Below are 18008 nucleotides of genomic sequence, written 5' to 3'. Positions count from 1 at the left end.
TATCTAATTTTAATCTACATGGTAATAAATACCACTATACCAAATTTCACACTTGTATCGTAATGTGCACGAGTTTGATGCTAAGCCGCTTGACTACTAGCAGAGTTGACAATCTTGAGGAAGTGCTGAGCTTTAGGCTAGCACATAATTTTCTTCCCTGCTCCCCAGAAGCAGAAACCACAAAATAGAGACCATTGGAGGATATGACGACCACCACTGTCTTCCATCGCCTCATTCTACTTCTTGTGTAGATCATGCCTGAAGCTGAGTCAGATGTTATCTCACAATAGGTGCTATTACAAACAAGTCTACGGAAATAGATTGGGTGGACATGACAGCAGTTTGAATGAATGAGACCATAACGTTCTTATCAAGTTCAGCTGGACTATGTAGGTGAGTGTACACACACACACACACACACACACAGAGGCGGAGGGCAAAAAAAGATTGAATCTTCCTAGAGACTAGTGAGATTCTATAAACATAATCAAAATGTAATAGAAACTTTTTGGAAATGCTGTTAGAAGGAGAAAGCATCAATCTTCATGGAACTCCACTCAACAGGCTTTCTCCAGCTAATCAATCATGGTCAAGACATGGGCCGTCCCATCTGTCTGTGCAAGGGACCAGGAGGAGATTGCTAAGTCCCTGGGCTGAAGCTACCATCTCGATACGAAGCAATTCATCATGCAGGAAGGGGGAGGGGGAGGGAGAAAAATAATGTAACACTAATAAAGTAGTCTCCCCCCCCCACCTCAATTCACTGCACAATTTCCAATGAATTTTTAGTAAATGAGCCCAAACTGTAGGGAAAGAAGGAGGGGGGCAGGAAGCTGGCTGGAGAATACGGTTATAAGATGCACACCACTAAACAGGGACAATAGCTGTCATCTGCATACAAGTTCCCGTAGCAAAGATTGAACTCGCCACTTCATCAGTTCATGTTCAGGCAAGAAACAAATATATACTAAAGAGATAATGTCTCTCTGCCATCATCCCACCATGACCAAGAGGCTGGAAGTTAAGGGTGCTTCCTGATGCCAAATTTGTATGGCAAACAACATAGAGCAGTGATTCTTAATGGGGCCCACGCAGCCCCACAAAGGGCAACCTACACATCTCGGCAGGCATTCAGAACCGCTGGGGGAAAATGGGCATTTGGAATATTAGGCAATCCTAACATTAACAAGTTGGCTGATGGCCATGAGGTGTAAGGGTCTCTTTGAATGGATTCTTGTGGTTTGTGTACCATATACATTTATCATAAATACGCCCACATTTTATTTTTATTTCATATTTTATTTTATTTTATTTTATTTTATTTTATTGTACTTGTGGCTTGGGGGTGGGGATTCTATGATAGTTGCATACTTGGTGAAAGGTTAAAGACCACTGCCATGGAGTCAATAAGCTCGGTGCAATATTATTCACATGTTGCCACAGCTCTAACCTTTTTCCTTGAAAAGCTACATAAGTCGCAATGGCAGGACAAAAATATGAGTATTATTAAATTCAGTCTAGTGGATTTAGTGAATCTAGAGGTGAAACAGGAAGGCTGTTGCTGAATAGTGGGAAAATACAATTTTTGCAATTTATTCCAAAAAGTGATGGAGTCCCGGAGTTTTATTTATTTATGTCATTCATCTTATCACTTCTGATGGACACAGTGGGATTCTTTTTAAAATGTATTTTATATACAAACATTTCTCTCATTTCAGTTAACCTGAACATCTTGTATCTAACATTACACACATTACTTGGTTGATTTTTTTAAGGTACAGTTTGAAATGGTGTTAACTGATGGCTCCCTCCAAAGAATCATGGAAACTGTTATGAAGGAGTGAGAGAAACACACATACAGGAGGAAGCGCGTGAGTATGATGCTCCTTGAAAGGCTGTTCTTGTAGCATTAAACCATAGTTTGTTGGTACATCAGAAAAAACAAGTGAGAGTCTATAGCAGGAGAGCAATCAGCCCTTGGGCACTCCCTGTGTGGCCTCTGAAGGCAGCAGGAACTCACTTGTGATGTAAATAGAGTCCAATAATGCAATCCTATGCACGCCTACTCAGATATAAGTCCTATTGAGTTCAATGAGACTTACTCCCAAGTACATCTGTATAAGATTGTTTAACTTGGACTGGATCTTGCCATCTGTTTCCAACATGTCTGCAATAAGTGCAATGTGTTCTTTCTAGTCGATTTTTTGTCTTATCTAATGCATCAGGTCTGCAGGTTGTCTTCTACCCCAGCACTGACCAGATGCAAACCTACATAACTTCATACCATAGCCCAGAGGAGGCCTCGGATCTCTATGGACCATTTAGGCTGCAATCCTAAACATGCTTACTTGGGAGTAATTACCACTGAACTCAGTGGAGGTTATTTTTGAGTACATATACATAGATTTGAATTGTCATGCGTTGGATCCAGATAAAAAACGAAAGCACCCCTTACTTTAAAGGAATAGCAAGTAGCTACAACATTATTCTTTTTCTTTTTTATTCTAGAGTAAGTGCCGGTGTCCTGAGCTGGATTGGGATTGTAGCATGGGGGTAGGGGAATATAACCCTTTCCTCCCTACTGTGGCCCCAGTCTAGACCCCCCACACCTTCAATACATATTGCCAAATAGTGACCCATGGGTCTACTTTTAAAAATGAGTAAGAGCATTTCTCCATGAGTGATTTATTGCATGCTTGTGATGGGACATTCACAGATGTTTGTGGGTCCTTTACATGATGTCATAAACCTCCAGGACATCTCCTTCACTTTACCCTCCCTTATCCCGATTTCAGAGAAATCAGAAATAACCCAATAAACAAGGATACTCCAAAATATATGCAGTGTCATATAGTGGCTGTATAATAAAACATATAGAAAACATATAGAATTGACTGAGAAAGGGCATCTTTGATTCAAAGCATGTGTTTGCCCATGTAAAGGGGCTGAACTTTATCCCGCAAAGAATCTGAAACCAGAAGCCCTGGTAGGGATGTGGGATTTTAGCCTTGTGTGGTGAAGCTCTAAGTCTGGAATTAAACTGTATATATGTGGGTTTTTTGGGAAGACAATTAAGACAAATGCAAAACCATTAGTTCACAGCACTGCTTGCTTTGTCATTTCCGTGTTTCATATTATGGCATTGCAAAATTACTCTGAAGCTCATTGTAAACTGGTGTCTCAGGAAAAAAAGTCTAAGAGGAAATCTAATCCTCATGGGTAAGGAGGGACTGTGTGTTCATGTGGTGGAGGGAAAGCAAGCTGCTGTTCAGATCAAGATATATCCTGACAGATCAAGTTGGTGAAACCCATTAATTAGCACTTTTGGAAACAGTTGCTAAGTTAATTATTCCTTTTTCAGATGAAAGAAAGCTAATTTCTGGCATTTACATTGACAGTGACGAGCGCTAATGTTTTTAGAGTTGACATGCCTCAAGATAAATGATATTCTGAAATGCACATCCAAACATTTTGACGGGAAACAATTCAATGAGAATTCTGGAATGCCAAGAAACACTTCTAAGGCCACAATCCTATCCACATTTACTCAAGAGTAAATCCCAGCAAGCTGGATATGACTTACTTCTGAGTAAATATGTAGAGGACCATGCTGCAGAGCCCTTACCTTGAATTATGTGGAATGACTTCTGTTTGTTGCTCAGTAAGACTGACAAAAGGCACGAAATTTCATGTTACTCATGCCTAGCTCTGAGACAGATCTACGAACTTCAGACTCCAAGAAGAGTTCAGCTGTTCATGAATCTGGATGAGACGCATCACAGGACACAGCTGTGGGGAAGGATGACCCTATTGACTCCCAGACATTTCAGCCTGTGCCAAGGTTCTCATCTGTGCACGTGTTGTAAAACTTATATCTTGTGATTCTATTGCAAAGGGCATTAACGGAAGATAAATATAACAACTGAAGTCTGTAAAATAGTGGGCTGGATCCAGATTTTGGCCCCTGAAACTAGGCTAGTGGAAGTGGACTTCCCTGCCCCTTCCTCCGCATGGCAGGCTCTCCATTCTGGAAAATGCTACATGGAGAGTTGTTTATCAGTGATGTCATGGTGGTTCTATGCAGCCTTCAGGTTGAGAGGCTGGAGGGTACTATAGCACTCATATCCTGCTTGTGGGCTTCCCAGAGGCATCTAGTTGGCTACTGTGGTAAACAGGATGCTAGATTAGGTTGGCATTTGGTCTGCTCCAGAAGGGCTTTTCTTAAGTTCTTATGATTGTAACAGTGTGCAGGGCCGGCCTTCCTATGAGGCAGGGTGAAGCCCTAGGTGGCAAAGCAGGAGCAGTGGTGAATTGTGCCACTCCCTCCCACCTCCTACAGCAGGTGATCCAGAGACCTCTGCCAGCCATTCTCCCACCATGGCATTTTCCTCAGTGAGAAAGTGGCCAGCAGGGCTCTCTGGAGCAGCTGCTCTCTAGAAAAGCATGTTGGCCAAAGAAGCAACCAGCACAACTCTTCAGAAAGCAAATCAGGTCAAAATGCCTGGCTCTGAGGGGTGGGGTGGCGTGGCTTCCTCAGGGCCAGGCATTATGGGAGGGGTGCCTCAGGAGATTGCCTGTACTATGCTTAAAGGCAGGGTGGGGTGCAAACGCATTAAAGGGAAGTGGTGAGCCACATGATGTGACCGTGGTAAGAGAAAGAGGGTGGGAGACACAATTCAGAAAGGGGAAGGTGTGTGTGAAACATGGCTGGGGTGTGTTTGCTCTTATCGCCTCAGGTGGCTGTAGAGCTTGTTCCAGGGCTGGCAGTGTGAATAGAGCTAGTGAGTTGTCTGCATTTTTTTTAACATATTTCTTGCCATGGGCCAGAATCTGAGGAACTGCACATTTAGTTCCAAGGGAGCTTTAGACTGAAACAGGAGCCCCGTGCCTCAGAGCGAACCTGTTATTGAAATTGAAGAGAATTTCAAAAGCAATTTGTGATATGGCATGGGGGTGGGGGTGGGGGTAGTATCATTCAAAAGCATAAGAGTCAAAACATTCCAGCAGGCATGCCCAAGCCCTTGGGTTCACCTAAAGTAAGTCTCTGTATCCTGGCCAAGTACTCTTGAAAGCAGAGGGCTGCCGTGTGAGTCTGAAACTGGTGCCTTTCTGCACTAATTGAAGGAAATAAAATTCTAAATCAATACTCTATCGTCTAGCGGAGTTTGAGCTGCTGTCATTGAGACACTGGAAGGAGAGATAACAGAAAGTAATAATATCTACTGTACCGATATAACTCTCATCACAAACACTTGAAGTTCACATTGCAAATGCCTAAGAACAAATGCGGCTGACCTGGACCCCACTGGATCTGAGGCCCAAAACTTTGACATCATTTTCTATAGATGTGGCACATAGCCCCCGATACAAACCAAGGGCCTAGTGTGAAATTAGAGGGGCTTCAACCATTTTCCTGATGCTATTGGCCCAATCTAGATCGCCCCCCTCTCCCATGCTTGCAGTTTCTGTTGCAAAATAATGTTCCATAAAGCTTCTAGTTGTATCTTTAAAGTAATGTCTGTTTTGGCCCCGAGTTCATGTTATGGCTCTTATAGCTAGAAGTTCATTCTGTGGTGTGGTAGGGAAGTTATTTAAGAAAGTCTACCTGCCAAAACAGAGGTAGAGGAGCCTTTTACTGGTCCTGATACTCCAGACATGGGCAGGATCTACACTACTGCTTTAAAACAGTTTATAACAGTAGTGACAACTGTTGGGGCCCAGGACACACTCCATATCCAGTTTTCAAACCGTTTTCAAAGTGTCATATCTTGCTTGGTGTAGATCTGGCCTTGGTTTTCCCTAATTCTAATATAGTACCCTCTCCCCACCTCACACAAAGGCTAATATCGCTATTACATGCAACCTGATGTCATGGACATAGCTGTGGAAGACTAAGGTGAGATACGATGGGATTATTTAGTGATGATGCCTCCTGTTAGAAAGGCAATTAGCAGAGAAAAACAAAAAGGCAGAGCGGAGTGGGCATTTACCAGTCCCACATGCACACAGGCTATCTTATTACAGTAAAAGGAGACCATATCCTTTTTTTGGTGCAGAAAAAGTAAAATAGTTTTACTCACAAATCATCTTGCATCTAAAATGCAGGTACAACATAGAGTTACAAAAGAGTTTACTCAGTCCATTTTGTGTTCCATCACACAGACAGGAGTGAGAGAGCAAGCACATGTGCTCCCAGCAAAGGAGGAGGTCAGAGAGAGAGGGGGGAAGGAAGGAAGGGGAGGAGCAAAAGGAAGAAATCACAAGATACAACATTGTGGGCTGTAGAGTTCCTAAGGCTACCTGTGGTCAAAATTCCCATGAACTAACTAACTTGCAGATGAGGTTGTAATATCCTCAACAAGGTGTACCCTGCCCCGGCTTGCTCACTAGCCCATTCACACCATGTCACCACCAGATTCTCCTCACTCATCCCCAGTGGTGTAGTGATAAATATTGTAGCCTAGGAACTCCTTGTACATCCAGTGCCCCCTTCAAACAAAGTTAAGTGGGTGGCTGCAAGGCACAGGGCCATATCAGTGTGTTCTGATTTGCGCATAGATCTGGGAACTGGGAACCCAATTAATTTCTCACTGACCCGGAATGCAAGTTCCACGGGCCTATATACAACACAGCAAAACTGATGGGGGCAAAGGCTGGTGAGAACATCTCAAAATGAAGGTTGAAGAAGGATACATACAGCCCACTTTACAAGTGCAGCCCAGTTTACTTTCTGCCCTGTGTGCATAGGATTGTGGCCTAAATGAGTCTGCAAACCTAGGCAAATCTATAAATTAATAAAGTGTTATTGGAAATTAATAATAAAAAAGCACATTAATTTCAATCCTAGAGTGAAACGTTAGTGATATATATGCATTTAGATATGAAGCATTTTCTTCCCACAGGCTCCTGATGTGTGTTTGATATATCCTTCCTGAAATAAAAGGTGTAAGGTGAATTAGGGGAGAACGGAGGTGGGTGGGGATGGAAGCATTTCATTTGTTTTTCAATCAGAGTATCTGGAGGAAGTAAGAAATTAGCAAGGTGATCTAAAGGACAGGAGAGCAGGTGTGAATCAGCTGAAGTATGGAAGAAGGATGTTGAAAACATCAGCCTTAAGACTAGTCCCTTAGGGGAAATGTTGTGGTGACCCAAGAAGACACTGTGGGTTGCATCCAATGTTAGCCTAACTTAAGCCCTATACATTTCAATAGTTCTACTCTAAGTAGGACTAACATTTGATACAATCCTATAAGTCTATGAGCAACAGCAGAGTTCTAAATACAAGCAGCCGAGTATGATTAAAGTGATTGAATTTGTATTAAAATAAAATATTTTAAAAAATGAAGGATGAATATTTGTCATACATTCTGATCCATTGGTACTCATTGCCCAGAAACACTAGAAGATGGGAGCAGATTTCCATCTTACTGGAGAATGGGTAGAATATTGCATATATTCTCCCTACATTCTTCCCCCCCACATTCCTCCTACTTAGGGTATATACAAATGACACCTACTGAAATTTCTTTTCAATACAACTATTAAAGATACAGGAGCCCTGTCCTCCTTTTCATATGGTCACCCTACTCCTACTTCATAAGGACTAGAAACTTTTCAAAAATATGTGCTAAAGCTGAAAATTCATTAATGCTCTACCGTTTGCCTGAGATGTTCAGCCCCTCCCCCAAATGGCTGCACCTTTGCTTAAGACCCATAGGGCAGTGTCCACTGTTGTTACAGCGCGAGTGTTAATGATGTTGTACTAGCATATGGCTATGCTAGTGCAACATCATTCACACTTGCGAGCCAAAGGGTGGAAAGTGCCAATTTCTCACGGAAATTCAGGGGCAAAGCTTTTTCCCTTTCATAGAGTCATAGAATAGTAGAGATGGAAGGCGCCTATAAGGCCATCGAGTCCAACCCCCTGCTCAATGCAGGAATCCACCCTAAAGCATCCCTGACAGATGGTTGTCCAGCTGCCTCTTGAATGCCTCTAGTGTGAAAGAGACTCCTAGGTAATTGGTTCCGTTATTGTACTGCTCTAACAGTCAGGAATTTTCCCCTGATGTCCAGCCAGAATCTGACTTCCTGTAACTTGAGCCCATTATTCCATGTCCTGCACTCTGAGATGATCGAGAAGAGATCCTGGCCCTATTTGAAGAGTGCTATCATGTCTCCCCTTAGTCTTCTCTTCTCAAAGCTAACAAGTGCCTAATAAGTGCTCATAACATTGCCCCAGCATTGGTTTATGTGAGTGCAACACTGTTAGCACTAGTGCTGTGACAGTATTGATACTGCCTTTATTCTACAAAGCACGTCTCAGCACATGGCTTTTTAAATGCCACATTCATTTGCTCAGGTGACTCATATAGGATTGGACTATGCATGTCTTGTGATCACACCTGCACATACAACTAAAGACCAAATTGAGACCCACCAATTTGATCCTTACCATTGCAAATGCTCCCAAAAGATCACCTGAAAATGCTGTGTTAATTCTCTACCTACTTTCAGATGACTGTTTTATCATCTCTGTATTCAACCCAGGTTGACAAAATCAAGGCACCACCTTGATCAAACATAAGAAATAACCAAACTGGTTGTTTGAACAGTCCTGAGAAACGTACAGTCTCTGTAGCAACTCTCCACTTTGCTGAGAACAGGGAGGTGGCACTCCTGAGCTAAGAGTCTTGCTTTGTGCTGTAGAATGTGAATGAAACTGCATTCCTCTCACACATAATTCCTGCCGTAATATATAATACTTATTGCTTTGCAAATTGCAAGGATTATTTTCTCTTAACTGCTAGTAGTTTTAGAGGATGTAATTGGAAATAACATATTCTAACTGAATCCCAGAATGAAAGACACCTTATAAAGAAATGTCATGTTGTGTGTGTGGTTGCGACGGTCTTAGAGGAAGAATTGCTTCAGGCAAGTCTTATCATATGGACAGCTCATGTTTTGGCTGCCTTCTTATACTCATCAGAACTGCTTTAAAAAAAATATTTGGAGAGCCGGTCAAAATTTGGGATGCGTTTTTATATATATGGACCTGTTTACATATTCAGTTATGCTGTGAAAACAGGGTCTGAACATTAGAAACATGGTGCCCATCCTTTTGCATTGCCCCTCATCCAATGGGACAGAAGTGGAGTTCAGAGGTCAGGAGATGTCTACTCTTTGCATGTTATTGCCTGCTGCTTCAGGCATGATTTACTATGAGAAGATTGCATACAAATAAACTGAAGATGATGGTGATGATAATGAAAAGGACCATGTGGGCAAAAGGAAACTGACCCTACCCCTACCCCATTTTACTTCACTCTGCTCTGTTGCTTAATGCAGTTTTTCCCATACCGGATTGCTTCTGGTATTGGAACTAGGCTGGGAGGAAAAAACACGTTTAAAGCAGCAGAGGGCAGCAAGGTAAGGAGGGGAGCGGACAGTTTTCCTTCCCCTCTTCCATGTGTTCCTTTTCATGTAAAAGTAACACCCCATCCTCCTGCCCCTGCTTTCTATGTGAACATGTAGATATGTCCCATCATTTTATATTTATTTACATTTATATCCCACTTTTTTCCACCAAGGAACCCAAGGAGGCATACATAATCCTCCTTTCCATTTTAGCCTCACAACAACAACTCTGTGAGGTAGGTTGGTCTGAGAGTCTGTGACTGGCTCAAAGTCACCAATCCACTTCCATCACTGAGTGGGGACTAGAACCTGGATCTCCCAACTTCCAGTCCAACACTCTAGCCACTACGCTACACTGGCTCTATGCCATGAAGTCATAGAATTATAGAATACTAGAGTTGGAAGGGGCCTATAAGGTCATTGAGTCAAGTCTAGTTTGTCCCTAAATGAATATGTAAGTGCAACCAGAGTTACTTCTGATAGGTGGAGTTCCAGAGACAAACACAATGACCTGTGAATGGTTCAAGATAGCAAGAGTGGGTGGATGAAACATACCTGAAAAAAGGTATTGTCTTATTATTATTATTATTATTATTATTATTATTATTATTATTTATATAGCACCATCAATGTACATGGTGCTGTACAGAGTAAAACAGTAAATAGCAAGACTCTGCCGCATAGGCTTACAATCTAATAAAATCATAGTAAAACAATAAGGAGGGGAAGAGAAGGCAAACAGGCACAGGGTAGGGTAAGCAGGCACAGGGTAGGGTAAAACTAACAGTATAAAGTCTGCACAACATCAAGTTTTAAAAGCTTTAGGAAAAAGAAAAGTTTTTAGTTGAGCTTTAAAAGCTGCGATTGAACTTGTAGTTCTCAAATGTTCTGGAAGAGCGTTCCAGGCGTAAGGGGCAGCAGAAGAAAATGGACGGAGCAGAGCAAGGGAAGTAGAGGCCCTTGGGCAGGTGAGAAACATGGCATCAGAGGAGCGAAGAGCACGAGCGGGGCAATAGTGTGAGATGAGAGAGGAGAGATAGGAAGGAGCTAGACCGTGAAAAGCTTTGAAGGTTAACAGGAGAAGTTTATATTGGATTCTGAAGTGAATTGGAAGCCAATGAAGAGAGGTCATGGTTACAATCATGTAGAGTGGGAGAACAGGGCTGCCCCCACAGGCCCTGCCTCCACATCCCTTTTGGCCCAATCTCTAGCCCTACCTGAAGGTATCAGGGATGCAAACCTTTTCCATGCAAAGCATGTGTTCCACCACTGAGCTACAGTCTCTCCCATCTTCACTGGAGGCTGGTAGCTCTGAAGTCAGTGAATCCATTCCAGGTTTCAGTCAGACCCAGTTAGAACTCTAAAGGAGCTAAATTGGATAGCTCCTTTAGAGTTCTGACTGAAACCCAGAGTGTATTTACCACCCCACTGATATCAGAGCCACCAGCCTGCACTCCATATATCACAATCCCTTGATTTATTTAAAGACTAATCAGCTACTCCAGACAAGACAAGACAAGCTGCATTATCCTAAGCATGATTGCTCAGATGTAAGTCCCACTGAGTTGAATGGAATGTATATCCTGGTAAGTGTTTAGGACTGCAGCCTCTGAGAAACTATTCCAGAATAGGTGGATTGAGGATTGCAGCATTATTTACTTTCTCGTTAATCTATGATTCTGGCCAAGAGTTAAGTGCTGTGATCCATCATCAGCTAAAACAAAATCCAGGACGTCCATGCCCAGACAATATCTACGCTCTTCCTATATTGCAATGCTCTAGCAATATTATGAAATCCTGCAAAGCTATTTACCTAAGTCCCACTCACTACCAAGAGAGCACACTGGAGCAAACGGCTTGCGAACCGCAGCTAAACAATGTATTTTTATATCCTATTAGGCAAATTGAATATTGTTAACTACTGAGCTAAAGCAGCAGCTATGTAACACTTACAATGTACTATTTTAGCATCAGATACTTACCAAGGAAAAGCAAAATGGAAGCTTGGCAGGCTGACCTTTAGAGTTCATGTTTTATAGAAACCATGTGCATCCTTTTTATCCAAGCAAATATTTTGTGGCTAGGGATGAGCAAAAGGTCCTTTAATTGGTGTTTGTGTTTTAAAACACTGAAGCAATTTGATGGCACTCTTTAAAATGTTATTATGCAGACTGAGCTTTTAGGGTTAAAATGGATTAAAATCCAAGGGGCATATTTGTTTATTTATTTAACAGATTTATACCCCATCTCTCCATACATGTGTTTCCAGGTGGCTAACAGTCATAACTGCAAATAAAGCAAAAAATCAATAAAACAAACCCAGATAAAAACAACACAGAAGTTAAAATGACAGAGTAGTGACGGAAAAGCACCATCACAAGACAGTGAAATGCCCTGGGCATGTTATTCAAAGTAGTGACATTGGGCTCACATCCTTAACCACTTAGCCACCTTAGCTCTCCATGTGGGAAAGTCCTTGCCTTTCAAACATTTGATGTGTAATGTTCTCAGCATAATTCAAAGGTTCACTTTTGGCAACAATGTAGAGCCAGCTTCATTGGTAGGCATGATTGGGCCCCTGGCATGGGCCTGCACCACAGCAAGGGCCCACTGACAAGGTCCGCTTGGACTGGGGCCTCCTCTTCACCACTGCAACCTGCTTGTTCACCTGCCTCTAGTTCTGACCTAGACAACAGTGGTGGTGGTGAGAAGGAGGAGCAGTAGATGCAAGTGACTACTTATTCACTGTCTCTCTGCCAAGCAAGCAAGTAGTACCAATGATGGGAAAGAGGAGGAGGAGGACGAGCTGGTGAGAAGGTAGACTCACTGAGGGAGGGGGGCCATGGAGACGTCCTTGAAGGCATTCCTCAAAATCCTGGAGCCAGCACTGTCTAGATGGTTGGCTTTCTTATCTTTGTGCGATGTCACCGTGGCATTCTATGACATAACATTCATTCCGGTTAAGAAAATGACAATTGCACCTTTTCAGTGGATGGGTGGAATGTTTTCCTGTATGACATGCAACAGCAGAATCCACAGTCAAATGTCTACTGAGGGAGGTGGTGCCCAGGTTTGGCGTACCTTTAAGGGTGGATTCAGACAGAGGCAGCCATTTTACTGCCCAAAAGGGAAATTATCCTCTGTTGCCAGTTACCTAGTTGATAGGCTGCCCACAACCGCTCTGTTGACTACTCATCTTCCCTGCCCCCCGCTGCCCCTAAATACCTGGGAGTTTTCCTAGAAAATTCAGTAAAAAATTGTGGAATGGTATTTATATTGATGGACCATTGCAGCCTTCCCTAATCTGGAGCCCTCTAGAGGCATTGGACTACAACTCCCATAATTGTAGCAATGCTGTCTGGGTGATTATGGGAACTGTAGTCCAATACCTCTGGAGGGCTCCAGGTTGGGGAAGGCTGGACTACTGTAACAAAGGCATTACATTGTACAGTATAAACAACATGGTCTGAACCCTATTGAGGCTCTGACAGGTCATAATAGATTGCAGGAAGAATGACAATAAGATCAATCCTGATAAATTATCTTTGACACTAGAAAAAAGTATGATTTATGTCAGGAGTGGAAAGACTTCAGTCTCCTGAGCTTTACTTTGTTTTTCACTAGAACCTCAAGGTCCACCATGTGGAGTGAGTTGTAACATAGTAGCTCAGGACACAAACATGTAATTAGTAGAATTAAAGAATGGGGTGCCTCTGAGCACATGGCTTGGACCAAGAATTAGGCCAGATCTACACCAAGCAGTATGTAGAACTCTGAAAGTGGTGTGAAAGTGATGTTAGAACTGAGCTTGCAATCATTTTGCACAAAAATCCACTCCTACTTCTCTCTCTCTCTGTCTCTCTCTCTCTCTCTCTCTCCGCCCCAGCTTTCTTCATTTCAGCCTAATTTAAAGTGCTGTGTTGGAGGGAGAAAGTCTTTTAGTTGTTTCTGCTGTTAGACAATTGAGAGTCAGAAAATCTTGCAGATCTACCTCAAATCACACAGAAATCTACCAATAGATCATGATTTACATTCTGCTCACTCCTTTTTAAAAGTCGCTAGTCATTGCTATTGCTAGTCATTACCAAGTTTATTTTTCAGCTTATGATGGTGTTGGAATGTTCTTGTTCCTGAATTTTTGAGTGAAAAACATATATGGCTCCCATGAATACTGAAGTTAGCTGTCCCTGGTTAACCAAGCAATGTACTAGAGATGAGGCTTTTCTCTAAAAGGCATTTATCATAGGCTCATTGTTCCCTACTCTCAGTTGTTCATGGATTTCTTAGACAACATCATGACACTCCAGTTTCACTTCCGTGTTTAACCAGCACTTTTGGCACGTTTTTTTAGAGCAGGGAAATGTAGCATTTAGTTGCGAAAGTGAAAGAAAGTGATAGCCTTTTGTGTATTTGTGCTATTCTGCTATACCACAGTGCCACCTAGAGCTTATGTAGCAGAAAAGGAAATGTTCCTCATGTACTGCTCAGTACATTCAGTACATTTTCTACAATCTACATACATAGATTGTAGAAGTACTCATGTACTTCTATTATCAAACCGAAAGTAGATGCAGATTAACAGCTGATTAACAGCCTCATGTAGAAAAGCTCATGATATCATATTCAAAACCAGTTCTTTAGGGCAGCCTTTGTAAGAGCGTGGAAGTTCAGAATGAAACAGTACTGATTTTCCCATCTTCCTTCTGGTTGAACAATCTTCTTCGTATTCCGCCACATGCTTCTAAAAGCCTCAGGGTGGTTAATGATACTTGGAAAAATAAAGTCCAACCAATACCATGCAATAAAATTGATTAAAATAAGGTGGGCAACCTGTGGCCCTCCAGATGTTGTTGGACTGCAATGCCCATCATGCCTCATCATTGGCTATGCTGGCTAGAGCTGATGGGAGTTGCAGTCTGCCGTAAGTTGCCCAGGAAGTAAAACAACAGCAAACTCACTTTGCAAAAGTAACATTTCCAAATCTATACTAGCAGTGGATTCCAGCAAAACATCATTTCCTGCCTGGAATAAAATGCACTTCCCCTTAAATGCTCCCCAGAACAATAAGATCTTAACCAACCTCCTGTTTGGCATTTGGCAGGGGTACCTGGCACATATGTCCACATGGGGAGGCATCGCATCTCTAACATCTCTGAGATATCAGCATGCTAAGCACGCATCTGAAGTTCACATCGGAGAGGCTCAAGTGTGACAAAGCCTGAGACGGCCGGCCTTGATTAGCCTTGTGGGACTCAAGCCTGCCAAACGCATAGCTCAGGCAGCAAAAAGAGAGAACTAGCTTTAAAGTCTGAGCAAACAGCCTCTTCAGCGTCATGCTTACTGTTGGTACGGTGATGGAGGAACCTTGGCCACTGTCCCAGGCTAAGCAACCCCCGAGACTAATGCAAATGTATCCTCTTGCTAGCCTGTAACATTTATTGAAAGGCCATTAGGTGCTGGCGCATTGATCAGCCCACCTGCGGGGAGCTGTCGAGCTTTTAAATGTGCACTGTTTTTAAACACTGTCATTCTAATGGGGCACATTTCTCCTTTTGTTTGTGTTGCATCTTCTCACAGCATTGGGCTCAAGAGCCAGTTATGCCAGCAGGAGAGCACAACCGGTGAAAGGCTGTAAGTTCTGAAAGTGTTTATTATTATTTTTAATATAGGCAAAAAGGGCCACAGTGTAAACAGCGAGGGGAGCAAGAGACAGAGAGAGTGCAATTAGCAGCTTTAGCTGTTGTGATGAAGAGGGAATTTCACCAGGTGCTGCATGCATACAAGTGACACTAGTTGAAATTCCCTTTTTAAAACAACTGTTAAAGATACAGGAGCCCTGTCCTCCTTTCCATAGAACTATGGCAGGATCTACACTATTCATTACACCATTGTTTAAGTGCATTGTTGCGTCCTCCCTTGCTACGTTACAAAATGCAACTTGAGCCCAGTCAATCGAAATACCTTTTCTTCTATCGTTTTACCCCGGCACACTTTTCTTTAGAACGTTCTTCATTATGCTCATACCAGCTCTGAAGTAAACCTCCTTCTTCCGGTGACTCTGAGCTAGACCTGCCGGGATAAGCCGGCAGGGAGGCGGGGCGACGCGTAGGGGTGAGGGAAGCCCTGCAGCGTCTTAAAGGGGCCACGTGCGCCCCGAAAGATAAGCGTTTTTTTAAAAAAATTAAGCCTCTGTCCCCTCTTTCACCGCCCTCCCTCCCTCTCCCCCTCCCCCTTGTTGCGTTGTGCCAGCTCTCCCTCCCCTAGAAAAGCCCTCACTTGTCCTAATCAGGAAGCAAAGACCATGGTCACGAGACATGACTTTGAAAGACGGCATTGAATACAACGAAAGGTTGGGGCACATTGTTAGTTTTAAAACGATTTTAACAGAAAGTGGAACGGTTTTAAAAGTCAGAAGAAACGTAACAACAACAGCATCACGTGACTGCTGACATCATCTCTGCCAACTTGTTACGGTTCATCTAGACAAGTGTAGACGGGCTCTATGTCATTTAGCTTTCTTTTTCCATAGCAAGCAAGGAAGAAGGCAGAGGTTCTCTGTTGGCTTAGGAGTGGTGTGGTTTCAAGTTCTGGTTGTTCGTGATTCCAAAATCCTTTTCTTTCCTCGCACTGAAACATCTCCTGGTGGTTTTTTTTGTTTTGTTGCTAAAACTGCCATACTTCACGAGAGAGAGAGAGAGAGAGAGAGAGAGAGAGAGAGAGAGAGAGAGAGAGAGACTCAAATTGCTTTTCAAGCATCAAAACTCCCTAGTCCATGCATCTATCCTTCCAAAACTTTGTAGGTTTCTTGTCTGGGGACACTTTTTTGATGTGTGCCATTTTCATACTCAGCCCCCCTCCCCCCCACACACACGGGGAGGGAATGGGAAGCAAATCACTCTGCCCCATTTTATGTTTATGTGGACTGCTCTTCCACATTAACCCCTGCACCTCTCCTTCTGAAGCTTTGTAGTTTTCTTACCAGGTGACCTGTGTGCCTACTGCTTAGCTACTAACTCTTGATGGGCAACTTAAAGATCTGTGTTGTCCGTTCTCATGGTTCTTTATCTTTAAACTGGACTTGGACTGGGCAGCCCTTGAAATAAACTGTGCTTTCAAATAGAAGACTGTCCTTTGACAGCCCTTCAAATAGAGGAATGTCCTCTGTAAATTACGGCACATAGCCACCCAGTCCTGTAAAGGTCTGATTCATTCCTCCATTTCTACTTTCATTCTGAGATTTCACTGGCCAAGCCGTTTACAAGCTTAACTTGCCGCTGTAGGAGTTGGAAGCATTATTTATTTAAAAGAAACATGATTTATTCAAAAGAAATATTTTCAAATGAAAACTGAGATGATCAGGCTGCTGAATTTTGTCCTCCTGTTCCAAATTGTGTGTTTCCTCCATCCTTATGTGGAATTGCAGAATACTTGGATTTAAGATCCCCTGCCACAGCACGGGGAGTGTAACTTGCTGATCTATGGTATTTCTTTAACCTCTAAGGTTGCAATCCAAAGCACTCTTTGTAGTGAATGCCCTATTGAACTCGGTGGGATTTACTTTTGAGTAAACACACTGAGGACTGCTCTGTAGAAGTGCGACCATACTAGTTAGTTGGCCTCTGCTCTGTTGTCCTTCCGCCAGCAGGCAAAGAGACTTTTATTCAAGCAGGCCTTTGGCATGTAAGCTGCTCTGCTGGGTGCTCTGTTGTATTATTGTGTTGCTTAGGGTGACCATATGGAAAGGAAAACAGGGCTCCTGTAGCTTTTACTGCTGTGATGAAGAGGGAATTTCACCATGTGCTGCATGCATACAAATGACACCCGCTGAAATTCCCTTTTCTATACAACTGTTAAAAGATACAGGAGTCCTGTCCTCCTTTCCATATGGTCACCCTAGTTGTTGTTTTTCAGTTTTATTTTAATGTGTCTGATTGCTTTAATTATGATTGCTTTAATTATGTTTTTATTTTAAATGTTGGTTTTTATTGTTGTTCGTCACCAGGACATAAAACAAACAAACAAGTAAACAAAAGTTGTTTTTCCTGGGATATCTCCCAGATACTACTGCTGTAGTCTGTGACTGCTTATTTTATTGCGTAAGTAAATTGTTGCTGCTGCTGGCTTCCTTAAAACCAGAGTGAGAAGGTGGGATATAAATTCTGAAAATAAATAGAAAGATAATGGATAGTGTGGAAACCCTGCCAATCATGCCATGCACCTAGGAATTGGGTTTCTACACCAAATGTGTCTTTGGACAAGGCAGGACTGGAAAATGATCTCCTGTTTTCCAGCAAACCTGGTGTCAGGTTCCCGGCTGTCATGCCTGACCCAGGCCAGGATGACTCTTCGGATACTGATGATGATTCTGAAACCACAGAGTCCAGTGACCCTGTGCATTATCCAGTGGGGATGGAGAGACACACCTCAGTCCACACATCCAGGCACTCGCCAACCCCCCATTGCCTGTCTGCCCCTGTTCTGTGCCCTGGACAAGCCACTGTGTGGTCCACAGGTGCCCAGCAAGCACCCGGCAGCCGCCTGACCCCTCAGTGAGCTGCCATTTTGTGAAAAAATGGCAGATCGGATTTTTCTGT

Source organism: Elgaria multicarinata, chromosome 1, assembly GCF_023053635.1.
Source record: "Elgaria multicarinata webbii isolate HBS135686 ecotype San Diego chromosome 1, rElgMul1.1.pri, whole genome shotgun sequence".
Taxonomy (NCBI): Eukaryota; Metazoa; Chordata; class Lepidosauria; order Squamata; family Anguidae; genus Elgaria; species Elgaria multicarinata.
Note: the sequence above shows the minus strand (reverse complement) of the source record.